The sequence below is a fragment of the Aplidium turbinatum genome, chromosome 7 (assembly GCF_918807975.1).
Source record: "Aplidium turbinatum chromosome 7, kaAplTurb1.1, whole genome shotgun sequence".
Classification (NCBI taxonomy): domain Eukaryota; kingdom Metazoa; phylum Chordata; class Ascidiacea; order Aplousobranchia; family Polyclinidae; genus Aplidium; species Aplidium turbinatum.
The window spans coordinates 29105387-29118521 of NC_137478.1; the positions used below are offsets into that span (position 1 = coordinate 29105387).

The 13135-nt window shown below is 39.7% G+C and overlaps 1 long non-coding RNA gene across 1 annotated transcript; it reads right to left on the bottom strand.

Moving 5' to 3' along the window:
- Positions 1-5306: 5306 nt before the first annotated feature.
- Positions 5307-7717, bottom strand: LOC145774703 (uncharacterized). The gene is made up of 3 exons (XR_014290047.1): positions 6949-7717; positions 6605-6723; positions 5307-5630 (listed from the first exon to the last, which is right to left on the bottom strand). It is a non-coding gene; the product is annotated as an uncharacterized LOC145774703 (long non-coding RNA).
- Positions 7718-13135: the final 5418 nt, after the last annotated feature.

The window sequence follows — 13135 nt, forward strand, 5'->3', positions numbered from 1 at the left end:
CATCAATTTGGTTTCCTATCATGGCAGGTGTGATACAACATAGAGCTCTTTGCTCCGACAGCTCAGTTAGTTAAGCGCCTGACTTCACGAACGAAGAAAAATCAAGATCAAGCGGTGCTTGTTGGAGTGTGCAACTGAGCAACCTATTTCAAGGACAGCTCTCCATTTAGCGGCAGTGAATGGATTAATTCAATAAGACAACACTTCAACAACAAGCCGAAACTTCACTTTGTCAAACTCGGTGACCGAGCCTGCGTCAGTGGTTCAAAGCCTCTACAAGTCAGTGGTTCTGCGAGCCTGCGTCAGTGACCGAGCCTCAGTGACCGAGGTGACCGAGCCTGCGTCAGTGGTTCAAAGCCTCTACAAGTGTGCGAAATTGCCAGGATTAAGCTCTCAAAGAAGCTTTCTGATTCCGAGGATAATGATTTCCTCAATCAATCAGAGCTAAAACAACATAACAACAACATTATATCATAGTAAATGGGGGTAGGAGGTTAATCGTTTTTTCTTCTCAAATCCAATTTTAGCCTGGTTTTATAATAGCCTACAACAGGACACGTCCCTTTCCTTGAAAATTATTTTTCGCGTTTAATTGCCTAATGTTGTAGCTTATTAGATGTCACTTTTTGGTTTGTGGCAATTAAAATAACTTACAAATATTATTTGCTACTGTACTGAAACACATTAAATATGTTGCAAGACTGCCGTAAGCATTTTTCTGGCCTTAGTTTCATCGTAAAACGCGGAAAAGTGGTCATTTTGATTTTTGCGTATGACTACGCGCATGCGCATAAGTTTGACAATAATGCAAACCTGGCCAGTAACTAGAACTTCTTGGACCGTGAATCGCTCATTCCACTATATACGAAACTGAAGATAGATATTTCATCAGAGGCGGAATTGCAAGTCGCAAAACAATTCCTACATGACCATGTGGAAGTTGCAAAACACCGGAATTCCAATAGGGGAGAACCTCCATCAATGGGACAAGTTTTGCTAATTTTTTTAAATTTTGTAACGAAATGCGGTGCTTTTTTTTTACAACACTAATGCCAATGCATTTTTTTCAAATAACACTTGGTTTGATTTCATTAGGCTATCTCCAGTGGTTTAGAAATAACGCGCAGTTTTTTAAGGTTACTCAAAACGTCCCATTGTTGAATCTGGCTCCACCATTGGGACAGGCAATTTCTAACAATGGGACACAATTTATTATCTGTGTAAATGCATATTATAAACTTGATATTCGCTTTGTTATTGATTATATTTACTGTAGTGCATTATTAAAGTTTTCTAAATTTTTCTCAACTTCATCATTAAAAATCTTTTTGACACCATAATGAGGTTGAAAACTTAGATTGTCTTTAAGATCATTATTTGCTTGGGCTCTTTTGTATGTGTCAACCCAGTTTTTCAATGTTTGGCTTGGTATGTCAAATTCTCTTGCTACAGGTCTATTTTTTCCGGTTTGTAGGCTATTGCTTTTTCAACAGCAGTTTTCATAGTTAAAGGATCTGTGGTTCCCTTTTTACGAATAAGTCGAGATGATTTACAGTGTCCCATTGATGGGCAAGACCTGCTGTCCCATTGTAAGATGCCATCCGCAAATGCAAAAAATCAGCTAATTTCTTAAAGACTACTTCACTGACAACAACGTTTTGTCCTAAGAACTGCCAGACATATAGACTATGCTACCATGCTTTTTCAACCTGCTTCGCCAAGTATGTACAAAAATATCTTCAAGACAAGTGACCTATCTTTTTTTACTCTGGGTATCAAAAAACACACTTTCTTTAACAAACCAGCCATGTATGCAAATTGAAGGATCCCACTGTTGGTACAAGCGAAAGACTACATGGCGAATTGAAATTCGTCATATATGTTGTGCTTGCTTGATCAACCAAGCGTGGGAGACCAAGTGTCCCATTGTAGAATCGTCCCAATGATGGAGGTTCTCCCCCTACAGTAGGCTACGGTACTGAAAGAACTGTAAGTAGCCTACAATCAATCAACGTCTGGCATTCCCGAATGCATATAAACATGCCGCTACTGTGGCATCATTCGGGTCCAGTAGTGTGGTTTGTGAGAGTGGCTTCTCGGTCTTAATCTTAAATAGACAAGCCTACACGCAGGTCTACGTTCCAGATGAACTTGGTTCTGTTGGAGTTTGAAAAGGAAATGACCGAGAAAATAGACCTGGACGTTTTTGTTAATAGATTCAGTGAAGTCCATCCACGTCTTCTGTTGAGGTAGGACCTAACCTATCTATCTATGGCGAGGATACATTTCACTGATGGTGTGAAATAGATTCTCACTATTATCATTAAAGGACTGATCTTGAAGAGATGATTGTTGATTCTGCACTAGACAAAATAAGGTGCGTTGTAAACTACAAATATTTACAAAACGATGAGTGACAGGCAGTGACGTTCGGTGGCTTAAGCCATTGGGAAAGCAACTTGGAAATATGCTGCAGCAAGGTAGTAGGCATGAAGGGCGTAACCGTCGGGCGAAGCCAGAAGGCGTGTTGCCGAAGGCAACACTTCCAGCGGGGGGTCTGGGGGGCTTCCCCCAGAAAATTTTGAAAAACTTTTCCAATTTGGTGCGCTCTGAGAGCATTTCCAAAACAAAATCTTCGGACTTTTCCAGTCCGAGGATAAAGATTTAATCAATCAATCAAACTGGGACTAGTCTAAAATGTTGGCTGCGTTTTTAGACTGAGCACAAAAACTTATTGTCAATGTCATCTGTAAGCATTTAAGACATGCATTGGACTGGTGCACTAGTAAAGAGCAAATAATTAGCCTATAAATTAAGCTAGTCCATTCTTGAAGAACACAAGTAAATTTGTTCTGAACTTGTGATGTTAGTCTATTGACCCAAAAGAATTTAAAAAACACTTGTGCTGTTTCAGTAGCCTACTGGTTGGTTAATGTACCCTTTGGAATTGCATGTTTTATTGTAGAATCTATGTTTTTTTGGTAAGAGAACCAGCTTTATTTTCAGCGTAGGCTACTCAGTAGCCTATAGTTACAAGCGCGTAAATCACTCATGCGTAGAGGTTGTATTCCTTTCGTCTGAAGCCAAAAGCAGCCGCTATGAGATACGCATGACGTCACTGGGAAAGCACAACTAACCATACCATAACCATAACACATCTGATTGGCTAAGCAGCTGGTGACGTTTTGCAAAACGATTGAGGATTGGATAAAACGAAGGCGTTTTTTGACATTTTTGAACCTGGGAAAGCAACTTTGAAAGTTGATTTCCCTGGAGCTTCAGTGATGGTTTCTGACAAAAGCGTTTGCGTTAATTGGCATTTATAGGCAAGACATGCGGTTTGGTGAGGACTTAGACTACTCACAAGCGTTACGAGTAATTCTAGTCACGAACACAGTAATTTTCAAGCTAAATAGACTTGATAAAAATAATAAGAAGTTAAACCTAGAATTCAGTCATTATATTTTGCATAGTTTTCGCTCAGGTAAGCACTGCTTTCCTTGCTTTCCCTCACCGATCGTCACTGGTGACAGGTGCAGCGGCTGCAGCAGCCCTATTTGATCATGTTTCAACGCCTATTTTCTATGTATAGGCCTAGTATATTTTGTGTGATTTATGCAGTGCATTAGAAGAAAATGTAAATAAACTAAAACGAACTCAAAGTTCATGAAAGGCAATGGATTAACTAACAAAAAAATCAACTACAAAATCATAAATTTCGCTGCGGTTTCTATGCCAATTTTTAACCATTTTATCACTAGTTGATGGTGGCATGTTTTAAAAATAATTTTGCTTTTCAATTTCTATGCTGTCGTCATTATAACTGTTTAGGCTACATCATGCAATTCACTCTATAATGCCAGTTCACGCTGCTGTTTCTATGATAATCTATGCTAATGTAAACGCTGTATTACAATGAATGTTTTTGCGTAAATATAACTTAGCCTACCCACATTGTGTACAAATGTCGTTTTCGTACATGATACAGAAGGTAAAAGGTGGCCCCCTCTAGAATACTTATTGCCCCCCCTAGTGCTCCAAGCTAGTTACAGGCCTGATGCAAACAGCTTGCATGAAGCTGGTTGTAGTTGAGTGGCAGTAAATTGAACAAAGCCTATCTCCAAAAACTACTTTTGAAAACATTAAGTCGCTTTTAGCTTGCTTTGATAGCTGATAAAACGCTTTTGACTTCTATCTGCAACAATTTACTTTGTATATATTTTCGATTCAATCCCTCATTCTGAGATTCTCCGCTCAATCTATTTCCATCTATCTGTCTATTTTATCTACTGGTTTCAGTTTAATCACGTAGATTGACTTGCCTTTGATATGCTTTTGTTGCAACAACCAATTGAAAACTTCAGGCTGACAAAACTGCTCAAGATGCTTCTCAACAGCAAGTTGTTGTAATGGATGTTTGTCGACGCGAGGTGGTTAGGGACCGTTCAAATATTACGTAACGCTATCGAGGGGGAGGGGGGGTTATGAAAAGCGTTACGTTAGCGTCACATCGGGGGGAGGGGGTTCAAGCAAAACGTTACGTAACGCACGAGTACGGTAGGCCTACGGTAGTTTATTTGTGCATACTTTCCGAGTCAAGCAGCAAAAAAAGCGACACATCCCAGTAAACATTGATTGTTGGGGCAACATTGGCAAGAAGTTGGCCGCAACATTGGCAAGATGCAGAAGCCAACATTGGCAAGATGTTTTATGCACCATTTGGATGCATCTGGCCAGCGTTGGCGTCTGCATCTTGCCATCGTTGGCTTCTGCATCTTGCCAACATTGGATTATGCATCTTGCCAATGCTGGCATCTGCATCTTGCCAACATTGGCTTCTGCATCTTGCCAACGGTGGCAAAATGTTTTATGCACCATTTGGATGCATCTGGCCAGCGTTGGCGTCTGCATCTTGCCAACGCTGGCTTCTGCATCTTGCCAACGTTGGCTTCTGCATCTAGCCAACATTGGCTTCTGCATCTTACCAACGTTGGCAAAATGTTTTATGCACCATTTGGATGCATCTGGCCAGCGTTGGCGTATGCATCTTGCCACCGTTGGCGTCTGCATCTAGCCAACGTCGACTTCTGCATCTAGCCAACGTTGGCTTCTGTATCTTGCCAACGTTGGCAAAATGTTTTATGCACCATTTTGCTTCATCTTGCCAACGTTGGCATTTGTATCTGGCCAACGTTGGCAAGATGGCTTGTGCACCATTTTGCTTCATCTGGCGCCTAAATTCTGGTTGACTTTTATGCACCATGATGCTGCTTCATCTGATCTATTGACTATTGTGATGCCCGCGCTTTGACCAAGGTTGGCCATGCAAAGCAAGCTGGTGCATAAAACATCTGAACAGCATTGGCATCTACATTTGCCAAACGTCTCTGTACTTAAACCTCGCTCATCACCAAAAGTTTATTGTTGAACCTAGCTAATCCTTGGGCGAAAGAACAGCAGCAACACGGATTTATAAGCAACACTTCTCCCTTTGTGACAAAGCAAAGTAACAGCCGAGCTTCGTATATTTTCACATTTATTAGAAACAAGCCACATCAAATCGTATTGACAGATGGAGATTCATTGCACATCAGCAGCTTTTTCTTGTGTATCTTTATCATTGTGAATTCCTGCGAATGAAACAAAAATATTTAAATCAAGAGGGCTGTTTGGCAACAGTGTAGGAATCATAGGCGTAACCAGGGGGGCAAAAGGGGCAATGCCCCCCCAAATTTTCAAACTTTGGATTCCGAAGTTGAGCCCTTTGTTGAAAATGCAATAAAGTTTGTAGAAATTTATATCGTTTTCCAAGAGATCTGGCTATTAACACCCCCAAGGACTTGTTTTAGACACACAGAAAGACACCAATAAATTTTCCAAATCGTAAATCGCCCAAAATTTACGCGATTTACATTTCTTTGAACTAATTTGTGGAAGCAATTTCAGAATGGCTTACTCTGTTGGGCTTTTGTGTAGTTATTGAGTTTTTGTTTAGCTGTGTTTTTGGTGTTCTCTAATTTAGCCGCAGTTTTTGCCAGTTCGTGTGTAAGAGCTATCTTTAATAAGTTAATAGCTGTTTATCTGCTAATAAATTTCATACAAATATTACCCTAAAAGTGTTTTCAGAAAGCGCTATAATCCATTATTTGAGTGTAATTTTTCAAAAATTTTCCGGGGGAGCATGCCCCCGGACCCCCTTAGAATACGCGTGCCTTCGGCACGCTCTAACCCCGCTACCAGTTTTATTGCTTCAACCCACCAGGATACGCCACTGCACATCAAGTGGCGATGGCTTTAAATCAAACACTTTGTTGTTCTCTTCAATTCATCAAATATTTGGCCCCCCCCAAAACATTTTTCTGGCTACGCCACTGTGTAGGATTTTGATCAGTTGTCGTTCAGGATACTACGAAGTTAATTGACAATCTGCAATATCAATGTAATATCCCTCTCTCCAACGTGCGTGACAAAAAACTTATCATTCGATTCTGCGCCACGCAGAGCAATAATCAAGTTCCAATACATTCTAATTGCGTGTACAGTAGTTATTCAACAACTAAAGCAACACATGCGCTGTTGTCTTTCAAACATATAACAAGCTCACCAAAAGTTAGTTTTTGCCGTTTTCAGCCACCTTGCCTGTCCTTCCAATTTCGAAATCACTCTGAAACTCTTCATCAATTTGCTGCACGGCAGCAGCTTTGTCGTGCGCCATCACCATGTCTAATCATGAAAGTAAAAAAAGAAGTGTTAAATCAGTATATAAATGCCGACATAGCCTACTAACCACCATGTTCGTTGTTCACATCACTGCGAATACACCACTAAAACATTTTCATACATTACTCAATACTCTTCACAATTACATCATACATTAATCAAAAGAACAAAATGGCATAGTTATGACATAATCATTTAGTCGTAGTAAAAACATTTATCCGTACTCACCAAGAACAATCTTTTTCAGATTCTTTTTTAAACAATCAAACGAGTGCTTAGACTTCACGACGTTTTTTTTTTCCTTTCTTTTTTCTCGACATGCTTTGAACTGTGTTGTGTTCGATAATAATAGTTGGTAATAAGTCCACTGATACAATCGCTTGCATTTTTGCCAACAGCTTGTCTTAAATTTGCTACCTGCAAAATGTAAATCGAATGTAATGACAGGGGTTTCATCCATCATATTAAAAAGCTTCAGCACTTGTTACAGACATTTTCGACTGTTACAAATGACAGCCAACGTTTAAAGTTTATTTTGGGATTCCAGTCGTCTGTTTTGTTGCGTATGTAGGTCGCAGTGTAGGCTACTGTAGGCTATGTTGTCGCAATGGGCGCAAAATAAAACATGTTATTATTATTATTATTCAGTTGACGGCAATGAAAGCTACATTTGCAAATACTCTACAACCATCACAGACCTATCCACACGACATAAAAATACAAACACATTCAAGCAGTCAGGCAAACACTGCCGGAGCAGCAAAATCAAAGATTGAGCAGAACCCTACACATGTTGTGGGACATCACAAGCTCTGCTACTTTGCTGATATCTTCTTAGCACTCATCTAGAAGCACTGGCACTAAATTTGTCACGAGAATATTTCATATGAAAGTTTTCCATTGGTCATTGAGTTTTATAACTTTCTCTAAATTGAGTTTTATAACTTTCTTTAAATTGTGTAAACGTAGCCTAGTGACAAAAACGACTTTACACAATTATTTCAGGTTCAATGAATAAAAGACATTCACTTTGTTTGTTTGTTTGTTTATTTTTTATCCTGCATTGCGGGAAAGCGGACTTGAGCGCTATGCATCGGTGTACGCCTTCCGACGTACACCTGACCCACGCTGCAGCCGACTGCAATGTCTGTTTCCGGTTGTCTACTCTGCTAATGACTTAAATTTGGTACTACCCATTACTCGAAATCGATCACTGGGTAGAGGCAATTATCGTAAAGTTTCCTGCCCAGAGAAACAACAGCAGTGCGGGTGGCTGGAATCGAACACGCAGGCTCTCGACTGCGAGCCCAACGCGCTAACCACTCGGCCACTGGTGCCGACAACAACACTTACCAGGTTTTCATAAACATTGTCGTAAGTCATTCTTATAGTTTCATTTTGATCATTTCTAAAACTTCTTTCGGCCGTAATAGGCCTATCTCAATTGAATTCGATTTTTTATATTTTCGATGCAAGAAGCAAAAATTCCTCTTAGCGCTGTTCACATAAGCATTGTGCTTTCGGCTCTCCACGTAATTGTGTATTGAGCACAACCGCCATGCTTGAACAGTCGAAGTGAATCGAGTGACGTCATAATCCCTTTAGCAAAGGATTAAGTCATGGCCTCTGTCTTCCTTCATCAAAACAAACCAAGTTCTTCTGCTAAATTGCATCTCCTCACGTTGATATAACACATCGCCGCATTCTAAAGCTTTGTTGCCTCTTTCACTTCAACGCGTCATATTGCCCAGTCAAAGTTTAAGTAGTGACGTCATAATGGAGTTTTCACAACAATTATTGTGCCTGCAGTGTTGTTCTATGCACCGCGGGAGTAGAAAAAACGATTTGCCGGATCGTTGAAAGTAAAAGTAGCAATCGTTTTGTGAAATCTCGCTTTAAGAAATTGAGGAGAGATTTCGACGCAACATGACTGCTCCTGAAGCTGGCCTATTGTGCAAGCTTTGCTACATTTAAAGTAAAGACGTCCCTTTGTTGGCGACACGAGAATCTCACCCACGTGGTCAAAATCAGACAGTGAGCGAGACTGCTCTCAGAACAAAATCAACAAGTGATACTGCATCAATCGATTTTTTTTTACATTGATTCAGCGTCTGCAGACAGGTCAGCAGCGCGGCGGCAGTGCAGCCGCAACTCAATGATTATACATGATCACCACAATCATGCTGCTGTGTCGAGCGCTACTAAACATCAACAAGTGAATTCGATTAAGCTTACAAGTTGTTTTAAATTTTCTTGAACTGCACGCAAATTTTGAGGTTAGTCCTGAAAAAATGTTTTCAAAAATATTACAAAACATTTTAGTATAGTTAAACTTGAAAATTAAAAAAGCTTTTGTTGAACATAAGAAAAAAATGAAGACCTGGCAACTTGAATTAGCAACCACGTTTTTAAGTTTATCGCTTGTTAGTTACCTTACCAACGTCTGCAGACGTTGAATCAATGTAAACAGAACGGATTATGCTAGTTGGGTATTGGAGGCGCCAAAGCCTAAACTTTCTGGAAGTGTTCTCTGAATCACAAGACATTTATTGCACTAAATTATCTGAAGCAATTGAATATGAACAAACGATTTTTATCATGGCGTTGTTGGTACAAGAATACGGTATGCGAAAGAAACTGTGTTTTTCCACTAAACCACATGAGTCATTTAGTTAAAGAGTCATTTTATTGTTGGCTATTAATATTTTCAAAGAATAAATCCAGTGAAGCTGAAATAAAGTAGCCAACGTTGCAATTGTTTATTTTGTAGAAACGCGTAGGGCGAATGGAAACTTTAAACTGGTTCGGTATCAAGCACGTTATCGCGTTCGCGTTTTGTTGCTCCTACCTTTTTCTAGACCTCTGCACCGTTTGGCATAAACAAACTTGGCAAACTGTTGGCTACACTTCTGACCAACTCTGATCTTAACTATTCATAGTATACTTGTACGGTATCAAAAAATAATAACAGCATTGATAGCCTATTATAAAAATGTAAAATTGTAGCAAAATCATGGTATACATTTGCATAATTTTAAAGAAAACACCGAAATTGTTATGAATTGGCACAACGCTGGCAATGCTTCTGACCGATGTTAGCCAACCACACAACTGTGTTTTGAAGCAATACCACATGAAAAGAGGTTTGTGTTAGTAATTTTAAAGATTAAAACAAATAAACCTGAAATAAAATCTTTGAGACCTTTTTGAACGCATGATAAGAAATAAGTTATTGAAATTGATGGCGTATTGTTGGCAACATGTTGGACATAATTGCCAATCTTGTGCCCTCACATCCAGGATATAGCCGACATTGCAATTGTTTATTTTGTGGAAACGTGTAGGGCAAATGGAAACTTAAACTGTTTCAGTATCAAGCACGGAATCACGTTCGCGTTTCTGTTGCTCCTACCTTTTTCTAGACCTCTGCTCAGTTTGGCATAAACAAACTTGGCAAACTGTTGGCTACACTTCTGACCAACGCTGGTCTTAAATATTCATAGTATACTTGTACGGTATCAGAAAATAATAACAGCATTGATAGCCTATTATTAAAATGTAAAATTGTAGCAAAATCATGGTATACATTTGCATAATTTTAAAGAAAACACCGAAATTGTTATAAATTGGCACAACGCTGGCAATGCTTCTGACCGATGTTAGCCAACCACACAACTGTGTTTTGAAGCAATACCACATGAAAAGAAGTTTGTGTTAGTAATTTTAAAGATTAAAACAAATAAACCTGAAATAAAATCTTTGAGACCTTTTTGAACGCATGATAAGAAATAAGTTATTGAAATTGATGGCGTATTGTTGGCAAAATGTTGGACATAATTGCCAATCTTGTGCCCTCACATCCAGCATATAGCCGACATTGCAATTGTTTATTTTGTGGAAACGTGTAGGGCTAATGGAAAGTTTAAACTGTTTGGGTATCAAGCACGTTATCGCGTTCGCGTTTTGTTGCTCCAGCCTTTTTCTAGACCTCTGCTCAGTTTGGCATAAACAAACTAAAATGAAACTACTTTGTTGGCAAACTGTTGGCTACCCTTCTGACCAACGCTGGTCTTAAGTATTAATAGTATACTTGTACGGTATCAGAAAATAATAACAGCATTGATAGCCTATTATTAAAATGTAAAATTGTAGCAAAATGATGGTATTACATTTGCATAAATTTGAAGAAAACACCGAAATTGTTATGAATTGGCACAACACTGGCAATGCTTCTGACCGATGTCAGCCAATCACACAACTGTGTTTTGAAGCAATACCACATGAAAAGAGGTTTGTGTTAGTATTTTTACAGTTTAAAACAAATAAACCTGAAACAAAATCTTTAAGACCTTTTTGAACGCATAATAAGAAGTATTGAAATTGTTGGCGTAATGTTGGCAATGTTGGCAAAATGTTGGACAAAATTGCCAGCCTTGTGCCAACATACCCAGCATATAGCCGACGCTGGCCCAGCAATCAATGTTTGCTGGGATGGTGATGAACAGGTATGCAGGTGTACCTATGACCACTAGCGTACGCAGGGGGGGGGGGGCATTGGGTCATGCCCCCCCCTCCCTAAAAATGTTTTAGTAGTTAACGACGTAGATTAAAGCATTTAATATGTTTTGAATTGCACTGTCAAAGCAATTAACAATGTTGTTCTATAGACTAAGCTAATACAAAATACATAGCCCAATCCACCTACCCCGCCCCAGGTATGCCAATGTAGCATAGTGTTCTGTAAGCCTATTATAGTGAGAAAGAAATGGATAAAGTCTAAACTAAAACCATACTGGGATATCATGAAGACGTCCGGGATATCAATGGCCAGTGGCGTAGCCAGGGGGGGGGTTGGAGTTACAACCCCCCCCCCCTTTGGCACGCGTGTGACGTCACGATATTGAGAATGATGCTTTCAGTCTCTTTATGCTTGGGAATGATGCTTTCAGTCTAAAAAAACTTGCCTAATTTTAGACAAAACTGCAAGAGCGAGTTTTGCCAATACCAAACATCTCAGCCAGGAATTAGCAACAAGAAAACATAGAGACTTAGCTTTATTTCCGAAAAATGCCGAAGAAAACATGATCTTATCCTTTTGCTATGCAACCTGGCAGCACCATTTTACAGGAATATTTATACCCACATTTTTGTTGCAAATGCTCTCAGAATGCACCAAATTCAACAAAAAGCGTTACGTTGGCGTCACATGGGGGAGGGGGTGTCAAAAATTCCGAAAAACAGCGTTACGTAATATTTGAACGCTCCCTTATGGAAAAAGCTCTATCAATACTATGATAGGATACTGAACAATGCGCTGATCCTGTGAAATGAAGTTTCAGAAGTTCTTCCCGAAATTCCCTTGCAATGCGTGGAATTGCAATCTAGGCAACATTAATGAATGAACTTTTTTTTCTTACGACTTACCGGTATCGTGTTTCCTCGATCGTTTTTGGCCCACAAGCCAAGTATGGGTAATTTTGGCACCACAGTTTTTGATCAACTTGTGGAAGCCCAGCCAGCTTGACCGTATAGCTCACCCAGCCATAGATATTGACTGCGGTACCTTGACTCTAGGCCTATATCTATAGATGCACAATTGCACATCTGGCTTATTTCATAATGACAAGTCGATTGCCATCCAGGGCCTCCGAGAGAAGTCAGCACTGGTCGGGAAACAATACGAAGAATGGGCCTCATAATATTTTTTAGCAAATATAAGTTACAACTAATTTGTATCTTGCGTTGTATGCTCGTGTTAAGCTGAAATTAGCCTACTTTTCTCAGCATGAAAAGAACTTCGTTCAATGTAAAAATCATCAATATAATCACTGGATTTCACTTGCAGCAAAAATGCCATTGAGGCAAACTGTTTTGTCTAGAAAGCTTTGTAAACACACAATACGCCTACAGGCAACGAAAATAGTTCAACCAAGCATTTAATTCAGGAGTGTCCAAACTTTTTCCCGCGCGAGCCAGATTTGATAACAAGTGTTCGCGGGCCAACAGTCACAACAATTTTTCTGAAAACTGCAAGTTGAATTTGTATGATTTTTGTGTGTCTGCAAGCCAAAAATAACACATTGTACAACAACAGGCGCGGGCCATACAAAATACGTCTCGTGGGCCGTCGGCCCGCGGGCCGGACTTTGGACATCCCTGATTTAATTCAGCCCTTTCTGGACTTTTTGCAATGCAAAGTTACGGATCACAGCATCAAATGATAAAATTTTGCGACGTCTGAATCGATGCACAACATGTAGGCTATAGTTAGGCTTTTCAATCGGTTTTGAGTCATAGGGGAGTCTATGGTCATAGGCCTACTGGAGCGCAAACAATTCTTTACAAATTTCAGTAATTGCTAAAACCCCGTTTTCAAAGCGCAACCGTTGGAGGTAGCTACCGGAACACAAAAAAA